Genomic DNA, 14,810 nt, shown 5'->3' with positions numbered 1-14,810 from the left:
AATAAAACTGTATGCCTGTATCAATAATAAGTACTAAATATGGGACACACCAGACTGAGTCTTCTTACCTCCCCATATTCCTTTGATGAGAAAGTTTCTTTGATTTTGCTCCCAAATCATCTACCCACCATGCCATGACACAGCCATCACCCATTCCTATGTGCATTGACCTGAGCACTAAACAATCACTTCACTCCTTGACTTCCCCACTTGAATTTATTCTCTACTCTGCAGAGAGAATCTTCTTTCCACTTCAAAATCTAAACCTGATCCTCTCTCAAGACCCACCCAGTCTTTGCTCCCCAAACTTCCTTTAAAACCTTTTTTGACTTGCTGTTTGTTCTGAGAATTGACAGTCTTCCTGACTTAAAGGATAATTTTGGCTTGATCTGACCCTCCCAGTCTTCCCAGGCTGTCTTGGTACGGCCTCCTCTCACCCACACTGGTTGTACTTCACTCCTGAGCTCTACTTCTCTTTCCCATCAGAGGTCTCTAACCCACATCTGTCCACACACTCCCTCCTCTGCACTTCCCTCCATCAACTCACATCAAAACTTCCTGCATCCATTTAAATGTCATCTCCTCTTATTACTTGACTTCTAAAAACATCTTGAGGAACAAACTAGGTACAAAAATAGCAAATTAATCATGTTTTTGCAGCTTTATTTATTGCTATTTTTACTTAATTGTATCAGGTAAGGTGTTTTCATGTGTGAAAGTGAAAGTGAAGTCGCTCAGTCATGTCGGACTCTTTGCGACCCCATGGACTGTAGCCTACCAGGTTCCTCCATCCATGGGATTCTCCAGGCAAGAATACTGGAATGGGTTGCCATTTCCTTCTCCAGGGGATCTTCCCGACCCAGGGATCGATCCCAGGTCTCCCACATTGCAAGCAGATGCTTTACCCTCTGAGCCACCAGTTAGTGTTAGTTAATGTCAGTGGCTCAGTTGTACCCAACCCTTTGTGACCGCATGGACTGCAGCCCTCTGTCCATGAGATTTTCCAGGCAAGGATACTGGAGTGGGTTGCCATTTCCTTCTCCAGGGGATCTTCCCAACCCAGGAATCGAACCTGGGTCTCCTGCACTGCAGGCAGATTCTTTACCAACTGAGCCACCAGGGAAGCCAGTAAGTAACCAAAATTGCAGATCAGACTGGCTGGAATAATCAGAGACATTTCTTTATTCCAATAATAGAAAATGCCCAAGGTAGGGCTTTTTCAGAAATCCAGCTCCCTTTTTCTACAGTTCAGTCACCTCTGCCATTCACACGGGCTGGCTTCATTCTCAGCCTCACTTCATTGTTTATAGCAGCAAAAATAACCATTCTGTTTCAAACTTGGAACCCATATTCCACACCATCCAGAAGGGAATCAAGAGAAGATTTCTCTCTGAATCAATAAGAAGAAGCCCATAGTTTCATTCTCAAGGCCCCACTGAGGGGAAGTGGTCCTCCAAGTGACAAATTGGGTGAGCTGATGGACTTGAATCCATGAAAGCCCATCCTGGAATGCAGAGTTGGGGAGTGGGGTCTCTTCTCCCCAAACTCCATAGCTGCTCTGCCTAGGGAAGGATTGACTTTATAAATGAAAGAACAAGCTACTTTGGCAGAAGGAGCAGAGACATGGATGCCTGGAAAACCACATCTTACTATATTGTATCTCTACAATAATAAACTGTGAGCATTTCCCCACCTCATTTAATCGTGTGCTAAAACATTGCATTTGATGTCTTCACAGTCTCCATAGTGTAATGTTCCATTTCAAGAACCCATGAATATGCCACTATAATTTATCAGACAAAGAAGTCATTTCCAATGTTTTGAAATATTATTATTTTAGTGATTATTCTCCATCTCTTCCTTTGCAAGGTTCATCTTTCTTTTCACCATGGGAACTTTATTTATCTATTATAATAGCTATTATAAATAATACTGAGATAAACACGGTTTTGTGCTTAAGTATTTTCCTACCTCTCTGGTTATTTCCTCAGGATAAACTCATAAAGGTGAGATTAATGGGTCAAAGAGCAAGGCTGCTGAAATATAAATTGTCCTCTGGGAAGATTATACCAATTTGGACTCTACAGCAGACCATGAGTGTGTGGCTGGGCTGGTTTCCTAATTTTCTTGCTTAACACAAACCCCATGTCCCCTTCCCACCCACCAGATGTCAAGTTCTCTGTCACCTCCATGCCTTTGTTTCTATTGTAAAGTCAGCCCATCTACTGTTACTCCCCTTACAGTGCTTGTGAACTGGAGTGGAACACATATCCTCACCAATCTGACAGCCCCTCTTTGTTCTACCTTTCTATCATACTCTGACATCCTACAAAGTACAGTGCATTATAATGATTTGTTCATTTCCCTGTCCCTTTAACTAGGTAGTGAATCATCCAAGCAAAAGGACTATTTACTTATTTTTAATTTTTTTAAATATTTGAGAATAGTTGATTAACACTGTTGTGTTAGTCTCAGGTGCACAGGAAAGTGATTCAGTTATACATATATTTGTGTCTTTTCTTTTGCAAAATCTTTTATTTAGGTTAGAAAATGTTGAGCTGTGGTCCCTGTGCTATACAGGTCCTTATTAGTTATCTACTTTAAATACAGCAATGTGTACACGTCAGTCAAAAGGACTATTTCTTGTTATTTTTAACACTAATATTTAACCCTGTAACCTTGCCAATTAGCAATGTCTGGAATGCAGGACATACTCAGAACAGTATCTTAAACTGAAGAGACCTGGAAGCCACCCACCCTCATGGTGTAATCCAAGCACTACCCATCAATCCCCACATTGTTGGGGATATTACTCTGTTGCTCCAGGCTGGCCCAGCTTTGGAGCAATGTGTTTCTCTCCAAAGTACCACAGGGCTTGGCTGAATATGGGAGGTGACAAGCCCTTTCTTCCAGTGTCGCTGTCAGCCTGTCTCTGGGGTGCTAAAAGCAGCACGAGATCATCAGATCAGGGAGATGGGCACCTGGGGTGGACTGAGCTCTGGATCTGATGTCACTCCACCCTCTTTCCTACTGGATATATTCATATCCATCAATATGGTTGGTGCATGTTTTGTTATTCAGAAAATAGGGTGAAATTTAAATGTTTTAAGAGTGGGGAGTAGATGAGAAAGGTCTGCGGAGGTGCTAAGAAAATAGGAACAGAAAACCATCATACCGCATTCAGCCAAGAAACTAGGCTAGCGTCTCTGTGGCAAAGTGGAAGGACAAGAAACAGAACTGCTTTTGTTCTTGTGACTGTTTATTTAATGGAAGTATTGGGGAGACACAAGGGGTAGAAACCAGAAGCTGGTGGGACCCAGTACCCCTGAGCTCAAGCTGAGTGGCCTTCAGGCCAAGAGGTGGAAAGAGGGAGAGAAGTATCTTCCCTTCATTGGCTCCAAGTCATTGGCTAGAGTGCTTGGTGGGGCTGAAGTATGATGGGAGGGACCATGTTGCCCAGTTTTCAGCTGGTGTGGTCAGGAGATTGAACAAATAAATACATTGAGAATAAGGGGATTCTGGTTTTTCATTGTAGAATAAAGGAGTTAGTATTAAGAAAATGGAAATGTTAATTACTTATACTGCTGGACTGGCCTGAATTGGCCAGTAATAGACAGGTAGGTAGGCAGGTAGATAATGGATTAAACAGGTATAGATGTATGTGTGTACCTACATACAATGATTGATACAAATATTCAGAGGCCCTGGAAGCAACAACACTGAAAACTGATCTTGCTTTGTTAACATTATTTTCCATTAAAAGGAACCTGGGCTTCTTGAAGAAATGGCTCTCTCCGGGACTGGGGCAAGAAAAATACATAATAAAACTAACACCTTGTTCCTGACGTTAGGGGAAATGCTTTCAATTTTTCACCATTTAGTATAATATTTGCTGTGGGTTTGTCATATATAGCTTTTATTATGTTGAGGTATGTTCCTTCTATTCCTGCTTTCTGGAGAGTTTTTATCATAAATGGATGTTGAATTTTGTCAAAGGCTTTCTCTGCATCTATTGAGATAATCATATGGCTTTTATTTTTCAATTTGTTAATGTGGTGTATTACACTGATTGATTTGCAGATATTGAAGAATCCTTGCATCGCTGGGATAAAGCCCAGTTGGTCATGGTGTATGATCTTTTTAATGTGTTGTTGGATTCTGACTGCTAGAATTTTAAGGATTTTTGCATCTGTGTTCATCAGGGATATTGGCCTGCAGTTTTCTTTTTTTTGTGGCATCTTTGTCAGGTTTTGGTATTGGGTGATGGTGGCCTCATAGAATGAGTTTGGAAGTTTACCTTCTTCTACAAATTTCTGGAAGATTTTGAGTAGGATAGGTGTTAGCTCTTCTCTAAATTTTTGGTAGAATTCAGCTGTGAAGCTGACTGGACCTGGGCTTTTGTTTGCTAGAAGAAAAGCAATTACAGTTTCAATTTCCATGCTTGTGATGGGTCTGTTAAGATTTTCTATTTCTTCCTGGTTCAGTTTTGGAAAGTTGTACTTTTCTAAGAATTTGTCCATTTCTTCCACGTTGTCCATACTTTCACCACTATTCAACATAGTTTTGGAAGTTTTGGCCACAGCAATCAGAGCAGAAAAAGAAATAAAAGGAATCCAAATTGGAAAAGAAGAAGTAAAACTCTCACTGTTTTCAGATGACATGATCCTCTATGTAGAAAACCCTAAAGACTCCACCAGAAAATTACCAGAGCTAATCAATGAATATAGTAAAGTTGTAGGATATAAAATCAACACACAGAAATCCCTTGCATTCCTATACACTAATAATGAGAAAATAGAAAAAAATTAAGGAAACAATTCCATTCACCATTGCAATGAAAAGAATAAAATATTTAGGAATATATCTACCTAAAGAAACTAAAGACCTATATATAGAAAACTATAAAACACTGATGAAAGAAATCAAAGAAGACACAAATAGATGAAGAAATATACCATGTTCATGGATCAGAAGAATCATTTAGTGAAAATGAGTATACTACCCAAAGCAATCTATAGATTCAATGCAATCCCTATCAAGCTACCAGCGATATTTTTCACAGAGCTAGAACAAATAATTTCACAGTTTGTATGGAAATACAAAAAACCTCGAATAGCCAAAGCAATCTTGAGAAAGAAGAATGGAACTGGAGGAATCGACCTGCCTGACTTCAGGCTCTGCTACAAAGCCACAGTCATCAGGACAGTATGATACTGGCACAAAGACATAGATCAATGGAAAAAAATAGAAAGCCCAGAGATAAATCCACACACCTATGGACACCATATCTTTGACAAAGGAGGCAAGAATATACAATGGATTAAAGATAATCTCTAACAGGTGGTGCTGGGAAAACTGGTCAACCACTTGTAAAAGAATGAAACCAGAACACTTTCTAATACCATACACAAAAATAAACTCAAAATGGATGAAAGATCTAAATATAAGACCAGAAACTATAAAACTCCTAGAAAGGAACATAGGCAAAACAATCTTTGACATAAATCACAGTAGGATCCTCTATGACCCACCTCGAAGAATATTGGAAATAAAAGCAAAAATATGCAAATGGGATCTAATTAAAATTAAAAGCTTCTGCACAACAAAGGAAACTATAAGCAAGGTGAAAAGACAGCCTTCAGAATGGGAGAAAATAATAGCAAATGAAGCAACTGACAAACAACTAATCTCAAAAATATACAAGCAACACCTGCAGCTCAATTCCAGAAAAATAAACGACCCAATCAAAAAATGGGCCAAAGAAATAAATAGACATTTCTCCAAAGAAGACATATGATGGCTAACAAACACATGAAAAGATGCTCAACATCACTCATTATCAGAGAAATGCAAATCAAAACCACAATGAGGTACCATTTCACGCCAGTCAGAATGGCTGTGATCCAAAAGTCTACAAGCAATAAATGCTGGAGAGGGTGTGGAGAAAAGGGAACCCTCTTACACTGTTGGTGGGAATGCAAACTAGTACAGCCACTATGGAGAACAGTGTGGAGATTCCTTAAAAACTGGAAATAGAACTACCTTATGACCCAGCAATCCCACTGCTGGGCATACACACCAAGGAAACCAGAATTGAAAGAGACACGTGTACCCCAATGTTCATCGCAGCACTCTTTATAATAGCCAGGACATGGAAGCAACCTAGATATCCATCAGCAAATGAATGGATAAGAAAGCTGTGGTACATATACACAATGGAGTATTACTCAGCCATTAAAAAGAATATATTTGAATCAGTTCTAATGAGGTGGATGAAACTGGAGCCTATTATACAGAGTGAAGTAGCCAGAAAGAAAAACACCAATACAGTATACTAACGCATATATGTGGAATTTAGAAAGATGGTAATGATAACTCTGTATGCGAGACAGCAAAAGAGACAAAGATGTGTAGAACAGTCTTTTGGTCTCTGTGGGAGAAGGAGAGGGTGGGATGATTTGGGAGAATGGCATTGAAACATGTATAATATCATATACGAAACGAATCGCCAGTCCAGGATTGATGCAGGATACAGGATGCTTGGGGCTGGTGCACTGGGACGACCTGGAGGGATGGTATGGGGAGGGAGGTGGGAGGGAGGTTCAGGATGGGGAACACGTGTATACCTGTGGCGGATTCATGTTGATGTATGGTAAAACCAATACAATATTGTAAAGTAATTAACCTCCAATTAAAATAAATAAATTTATATTAAAAAAAAAAAAACCTAACACCTTTTGTGCCAGAAAGTAATGAATTGCTGAAGGGTGATGGAGACATCAGAAGGGCACACGAATCAGTTTAAATAGGTTCCCACAGGTGAAGCCCATGTTAATTTGAATATAAACTTGATAACTGTAACATACTGTAACTCCTTGAGTGAAATAAAAAGCATTGAGTACCTGCTGATACAAACAAATCAATAAATGGAGGAAAAGAGAAAATTCCACCCTGCAATAGTTGGCCAGTTCATAAATCCAAAAGGGATGATGGAGCTAGAAGATCTCTGCCTGATACGGCCTGGTTCTACCACTGGGTAAACAGACACATAAATGGGCTGTTTTCACTCTCTTTCTTGGTGAGGTTCATCTTTCTCTTGTAATAATGTACTATATGTACCTTATTTCTTATTATGGATGGTTTTTCGTCAGTCTCATCTATTTTCCCACCATTTACAGTTATTTTTCAGCCCCTGAATTTGACCTCTTCACACTTTGGTTAAATGGGACTTGCCCCTTAAAGCTTTTCTACCCTTTGTCACCACGTGCATCGCCTCCACCGTGAGTATGACCTCTTGTACCCTCCCTCGTGCACACTTAGTCATTCAGCTGTGTCCAACTCTTGCAACCCCATGGACTGTAGCCCACCAGGTTCCTCTGTCCAAGGAATTTTCCAGGCAAGAATAATGGAGTAGGTTGTCATTTCCTATGCCAGGGGATCTTAGCCACCCAGAGACTGAATCCACATCCCCTGTATTGGCAGGCAGATTCTTTACCACTGAGCCACCAGGGAAGCCACCTTCCCTCACCTCCAGCCAAAGTCTAGCCCAGGTCTAGAGCTCTCAAGCAGAGGCAAAACCAGAGTAATTTCTGCTTCCCAATATAAGGATAACAAATAGAGTTTTTCCTTCATTTTCTTCCAACGGCTCATCCTACTTTCCCTATTCAGTCTGAAATGTGTTTCTTGACACACTATGGTATTGGGTACTGTTCAGGACTCTTCCAGTCCCTTCCTAGTTGAAATATTACAAACATGATTGAATACTCTTTCCTTTCCATAGAATGTGCTCTGCACCTACTAGAAGGGTGAAGAGCAAATATAGTGGGGAAAATATTATCCAACACAATTTGTTTCCTTCTTTTTTTCTTTCATCTTATAGATTCTTCCTTTTATCCTTTATTGGATAATTACAAAATTATTATGTTAATTATAAGATAGATGAAGAAGCAGTGGGCAAGCAGTCCCCACATCTGGATAGTAGTTAATTCTGCCAGCACAAATTACGGGATCTGACATGAGCACCAATTTGAACCTTGGTGTCTTCACTGAAAAATATGGATTTAATCTAATAACTTCTTTTTGTAACATGTAGACTTAGATTTTTTTAACTTTTTATTTTGTATTGAGGTATAGCCAATTAACAATGTTGTGATAGTTTCAGGTGAACAGAAAAGGGACTCAGCCATACATATACATTTATCCATCCTCCCCCAAATGCCCCTTCAATCCAGGCTGCCACATAACATTGAGCAGAGTTCCCTGTGCTATACAGTGCATGCGTTGCATGCATGCTATGTTGCTTCAGCCATGTCCAACTCTTTTGCGACCCCATAAACTGTAGCCTGCCAGGTTCTCCTGTCCATGGGATTCTCCAGGCAAGGATACTGGAGAGGGTTGTCATGCCCTCCTCCAGGGTATCTTTGCAACTCAGGGATCAAATCCATACCTCTTGCAACTCCTGCATTAGAAGGTGGGTTCTTTACCACTGCACCACCTGGGAAGCCCTACATGAAAACACATCCCTTAAATATGCACCAGCCTCTGCTATGAGCAAGTTCTAAGCCTATTTTAAACCACTAAGCCTGTATTAAACTACTGAGTTTCCATGGTGGGAGTGAATGATATTTATTAAAGCATTGTCCTCGCCTAACTAAGTCAGGTACCAAATCTCTTGCTCTGTCACTTACTTCTTTTGCTTGAAACCTTTCTGTATTAATACTGCCTATCCATTAGATCTTTATTTAAATGCCATCCACTCCAAAAGGTCTGATTTTTCTGATTATTCATCTAAAATAATCTAGTCCCTCTTCCATCCCTGTCTGCCATCCCCTTACCACATGCTACTTTTCTTCAAACTGTATATCATCAGCTAATGTGAGTGTATATTTATTATTTGTTTATTGCCTTCTCACACTGAAATATAAGACCCATTAGAACAATCCCAGCTGTTCTTTTTGTGTGTGTGTGTGTGAGATACCTCTGTGCATAGCTCATAGTAAGAGCTCTATCAGTACTGAATGGTGAATGCTGGTAATGAATGAATGAATGATGAATGAATGATTGAGTTTTCCCTGCTTTTTAGCAGCATGGCCCTGTTTGAGCTGCTGCTGTCACCATAGACCCAGTTGCCTCACACCTCATTTTCAGCTGTACCACAGCACATGTCTTGTTGCTCTCCCATCAATTAAGCTTATCTTAACAGCTTCAAATGAGGTACTGCACTTTCTAAAAGGTGATATTCTGTCACGGCTCCAAAAGCTGAGGCAAGTGAGAAATCAAATGTAAACTCCAAACTCCAACAAGGAGAACTGAAACCAGTCTTGGAGGCTGACGATGAGGGCTGAGAACACAGCACTTCTGTGGACCTGGAGCAAGAGTGGCCCCACAGGTGGCTGCCTCCCAACCTCTACTTTCATGCAGAACTATTCAGTCTGCTAGAACTCCAGTCCTCCTCTCCTCTCTGGCCCTTGGTAGGCTTTGGACTGGGACACTTTTGGAAAGAATGTTGGTGAGACTAGGTCAGACAGCCTCAGGTTCAAAGCCAGGATCTGACCTCATCAGGTCCACCATTCGAGGTTAGGTCACATTCATTAATTCAATGATTTTTACGGAGTGCTTTCTCTGTGTGATTCTGCTGCTGCTAAGTCACTTCAGTCGTGTCCGACTCTGTGAGACCCCATAGACAGCAGCCCACCAGGCTCCCCTGTCCCTGGGATTCTCCAGGCAAGAATACTGGAGTGGGTTGCCATTTCCTTCTCCAATGCATGAAAGTGAAAAGTGAAAGTGAAGTCGCTCAGTCGTGTCCAAATGCTAGCGACCCCATGGACTGCAGCCTACCAGGCTCCTCCTTCCATGGGATTTTCCAGGCAAGAGTGCTTGAGTGGGTTGCCATTGCCTTCTCCCTGTGTGATTCTAAGTGATGGAAAAACAGCTATAAAATAAATGTATATAAGGAATATTGGTCAAGATACTTAGCCCCTCTGAGGCTCAGTTTCTCTAGCTACAAAATGGGCAAGAAACCAGCTTCATTCATCTTTACGAACTAAACATGACAGCATCTGAAAGGAGTTGGTATATGTCATTTCTTCATTTTCATTCATTCATAGCCTCAAGTATTTCAAACAAAAATTTTGGAATTCCCTGGCAGTCCAGTGGTTAAGACTCTGAGTTTCCACTGCAAGGGGTATGAGTTCAATCCCTGGTCTGGGAAATAAGAGCCCACATACCACATGGTGCAATCAAAAATAAAAAAATAAAATTAACTTAATGTATTATCTTTTCTATAAGCATAAACAAAATAATAAATACATGATTCCCTACAAGTTCAGTGAAATTTTTCAAAAGATGTATAGGATGCTATTTCAAGGAGTTTATAATCTAGTAGGAAAGATAGGTAAAATTTCACGATCCCTTGGTTTTAACTGTGACATACTCCCTGACAGAGAAGTCACTTGTTATACCATGCTTCACATCAATCTGTAGTTTGTAGGATCTGGATGCATTTTCAAACTATAACTGGGCTGAAACTTAAAGATGAGAAATTAATCACAAGGCAACAAGGCAGAAGGATGATGAGAGTGCATGGGTGGAGCTGGGAAGGTGCCTGGAGTGTAATAAACAAGGCACAAGCCTGAATGGCCAGCACACAGTAAACGGAGTGAAAACTGATGAAGAGAAGCAAGATGGTACCCAACCAGGTGAGCCAAGGTTAGGACATCGGTGTTATGCTAAGAACAATGGGAAATCACTGCAATACCTATGCAAGAGAGGGAGGCCAGGGTATAATCAGTTCTGCATTTTACGGTGATTACTCAGGTTTCCATGAAGAGAATGGATTGTTAGAGGAAAAAGCATAGAAAAAGGGAGTCAACCATGTAGGAAGCTATTGCAAATTCCAAGTGAAAAATAAGAATTCTTTGGACAAGAATGTTAACAATAAAGATGGAGAGAGACAGATGAACTTGAGAGATATTTAGGAGGCAAAATCAGTAAGACGTTGTGATGGATTGGATCTAGGCAATGAAGGAGCAGGTGCACCCTGGAAGACTCCTCACTTTCTAATTTGAACAACTTGAAAAATGCTGCTGCCATTTCACTGAGATAAGATTCTCTGGAAGCAAGGCAGGCTGAGGAGAAAGGTCATGATTATGACTTTGGACATTGTGACTGTAACCAGAGTGTGAGCCCACGTGTACCATGGTGAGGACATTACTTTCGTTAAGAGTGACTATGAAGCTTGGCTTAGGACCCAGTAGAGGAAATGTTCAACTTTCTCTTTTCACTCCCAGCCTTCCTTCATTAATTATTCAACACATGCCAAGCACTCTTCTAGATACACCAGTGAACCCACAAAGTCACGCCTCTTGTGGAGTTTACTTTCTAAAAGAGTAGGCAGATAACAAAATATACAGACAGTACTCTAGCTAAACAGCAAGAAAATAAATAGAACAGGGCAAGGAGGAGAGATGTCAGGCTGCTTTTTCATGTATTAATAGAATGGCCAAGGAGTGGAGCCAGGAAGATGGCCGTAAACATGGTGATGGGGAAAGGGGGTTGCAGGCAGAGGGACCAAAAAATCATAAAGACCCTGAAGCACATTCACTTGGCTTGTTCTAGGAGCAGCTCAAAGACCGCTGAGGCTGGAGCCCAGCTGAGTGTGGCAGGAGTAGATGCTAGACCACGTGAGGGAGGAGTAGGCTTTTACTCTGAGTGTCAAAGCAAGATTGAAAACACTGTACTGTGAGTCAGAGAGTGACAGGAGCTGTGTTCTTGGCACAGAACATTTCAGCCTATGCCCGGAAGCAGAAACATTCAGAACCAACCAAACATTCAGAACCAACTCTCTCCAGTGCTTTCTTCCTCTTCTATTTCTACTTCAATTCAGTGAATGAATATGAACAAGTGTAGAATTCAATTAATTATTTTAAATGACATTTATGGAACATTTGCTCTGATGATCTTCCAAGCCCTTTCACAGGTGACAAGTAGTTCAAGAGCAGCCTCTTTTCATTAGGCCTTTACTGGAGATCAACCATTTGGTAATTCATGACAACTAGGAAGTGGATGGACTTTATTTACCTTTATTTTACAGATTATGAAACTGAGGCTCAGAGAAGTTAACTATCTTAAGTAAAGTTACACAGCCCATAAATGGTAGAGGCAAGACTCACCAGATGTGGATAGGGCTTCCAGACTCCAAGTCCACATAGCCTCCACGGTTCCCTGACAGACCTACCCAGCTGCACCTGTTTCTTCCCCTCAATGTGTTTTATATTGAAAAGAATGGATCTGAAAACAGACAAATGACAAGCACACAAGTACGTTCACATTTCAAAACAAAGTACATCACTAACAATGAATGAAAAGGAATATTTTCAAGGACAGAAGGGAGAAGAACCTTCCAAGCAGAAAGAACAACAAGGGTATGTACTGTTTCAAGACTGTGATGCTCGGTCCTCACCTTGACTTCATTTTAGAATTGAAACAGATGTGTGTGCATCTGTGTGCCCATGTGTCCACACATATACATATGTTCCATGGCCCTACTTAAGACCAAGTGAATTACTAAATTTTAAAAGACTCCAGGTCTATGCTGCTGTGAAGTCAGGATTGAAAATACTGAATTATATATTGATTGTCAAAGTTTATCCTCCACATCTCTGACCTCCTCCTTCTTTATTGGGGCACCTTTGGGGGTGCTGGTGAATCTGTACATTAAGTAGTAACCCAGGTGATTCTAATGCAAGAACTATCTTAATCAGATTAATAAGTGGTAATAACAGTCAAATTTGTCAGAGGAAGCCACTTCACCTGCAGGCAGGAAAAGTGTAAAAGGTATTTCAGGTATTTAGAAGAGGCTGTCAAAAGTCAGCTTGAGTGGGAAAAGCCATGACTCAGCAGAGCTTAGCAGAAATTTCAAAGAGCCTTCTGACTTCTAATCTGCCTAGTCAGAAAAAAGAGGGGGCCCTGGTGGCTCAGCAGTAGAGTCCTTTATTTTACAGATGATGACACTGAGGCTCAGAGAAGTTATGTATCTTAAATAAAGTCACACAGCCAATAAATGGTAGAGTCAAGATTCATCAGAACAGCCAGGGCTTCCAGACTCCAAGTCCACATGGTCTTCATGGCTCTGAGACAAAGGTTGGATCCCTGGGTCAAGAAGATCCCCTGGAGAAGGAAATGGCAACCCACTCCAGTATTCTTGTCTGGGAAATCCCATGGACAGAGGAGCCTGGCATGCTGCAGTCCATGGGGTCACAAAGAGTCAGACATAACTTAGTGACTAAACAGCAACACAACAAAATACAATACTACTAACAGGAAGTACATATTTACAGAATTTCAAACATTTTCAGGAAAAAAAAGTAAAACCTTTGTTCAGTGTTTCCATTTTCCAAGTGGTTTCTAAGTGCTTTTAATATGGAGGGCAATAACTTGGGCTTTTTTTAAATTGTACACAGCTAATTACCAGACGTACCCGTCCTGCAAGCATTTAATGCCTACATAAAACATGGGGCCATAATGAAGATAATTGGAAGTATGACTTTCATCAATATTTAATTAGCATTTGGTGCTAACTCATTATTTCGGTACAATTAATTTGACATCTTGCTATATGTCCTGAACAGATTTCAATCCAGAGGGCTGTTTTATTGGTGAGACATGTGTAACACTCCACATGCCCCTACCCAGAGGAAACAATATGAAATATGAGGGAGATGATTGACACTTTAATCTAGTTCTGAACAGCAAAGCCTAATATATTAAAACCAAATAAGCATGTTTACTTAGCAAGGCAAATCCAGGGCTAATGAAAATCCTGGCCTTGCTCAAGCATCAGGGAGAGAACCCTACTGCCTGAGCACAATTCTTGGGGTGTCAGCTGTTGCACAGGACTGGGGAAGCATTCAGAGCTGGATACTTGTGATCAGAAGTTTAACAACTGGGACTTCCCTGGAAATCCAGTGGTTAAGACTCTGCACTTCCACTGCCAGGGGAATGGGTTCCATCCCTGATTTGGGAACAAAGATCTTGCATGTCCTGCAGGGAAGCAAAAAAAATGATAAAAAATATTATTTTTTTGAGCTTGACTTTATTTTTTTATTTCATTTAATTTTTATTTATAAGCATATCAGTAATTAAAAACAAACTTTTTTTACTTTACAATATTGTATTGGTTTTAAAAGAGGGGATATATGTATACATATAGCTGAATAATGTTGCTGTACAGCAGAAACTAACACGACATTGTAAAGCAACTATACTCTGATAAAAAATACAAGAATATGTTTGACTTTATTTTATATCTTGTATTTTTTATCAGAGTATAGTTGCCTTACAATGTCATGTTAGTTTCTGCTGTACAGCAACATTATTCAGCTATATGTATACATATATCCCCTCTTTCTTGTATTTCCTTTGCATTTAGGTCACCACAGAACACCGAGTAGAGTTCTCTGTGCTGTGTGTGGGTGTGGGTATGTGTGTGTGGGGGGGGGTGTGAGTGTGTGGGCTCAGTCATGTCTGACTTTTTGCAATCTCATGGGTGGTAGGCCTCCAGACTCCTCTGTCCATGGGATTTCCCAGGCAAGAATACTGGAGCAGGTGGCCATTTCCCCCTCCAGGGGACCTTCCTGGTGCAGGGATCAAGCCTGAGTCTCTTGTGCCTCTTGCCTTGGCAGGCAGATTCTTTAGCAGCTGTGCCACTTGTGTTATGCAGTTTTTTTGTTGGTTGGTTGGTTGGTTTTTTTAAAAAAGAGGTTTAACAAATCACACACCTGTACAACCATGGAAGCTCAATGTATTATCCT

The 14,810-nt window shown here is 40.6% G+C and overlaps 1 non-coding gene across 1 annotated transcript; it reads right to left on the bottom strand.

Annotated features, from left to right (window-relative positions):
* Positions 1,052–1,123, bottom strand: TRNAC-GCA. Its single transcript has one exon. It is a non-coding gene; the product is annotated as a tRNA-Cys (tRNA).

The sequence above is a fragment of the Capra hircus genome, chromosome 2 (genome assembly GCF_001704415.2).
Source record: "Capra hircus breed San Clemente chromosome 2, ASM170441v1, whole genome shotgun sequence".
Taxonomy (NCBI): domain Eukaryota; kingdom Metazoa; phylum Chordata; class Mammalia; order Artiodactyla; family Bovidae; genus Capra; species Capra hircus.
The sequence above is the reverse complement of the archived record's forward strand: the minus strand, read 5'-3'. Positions and strand labels throughout refer to the sequence as shown.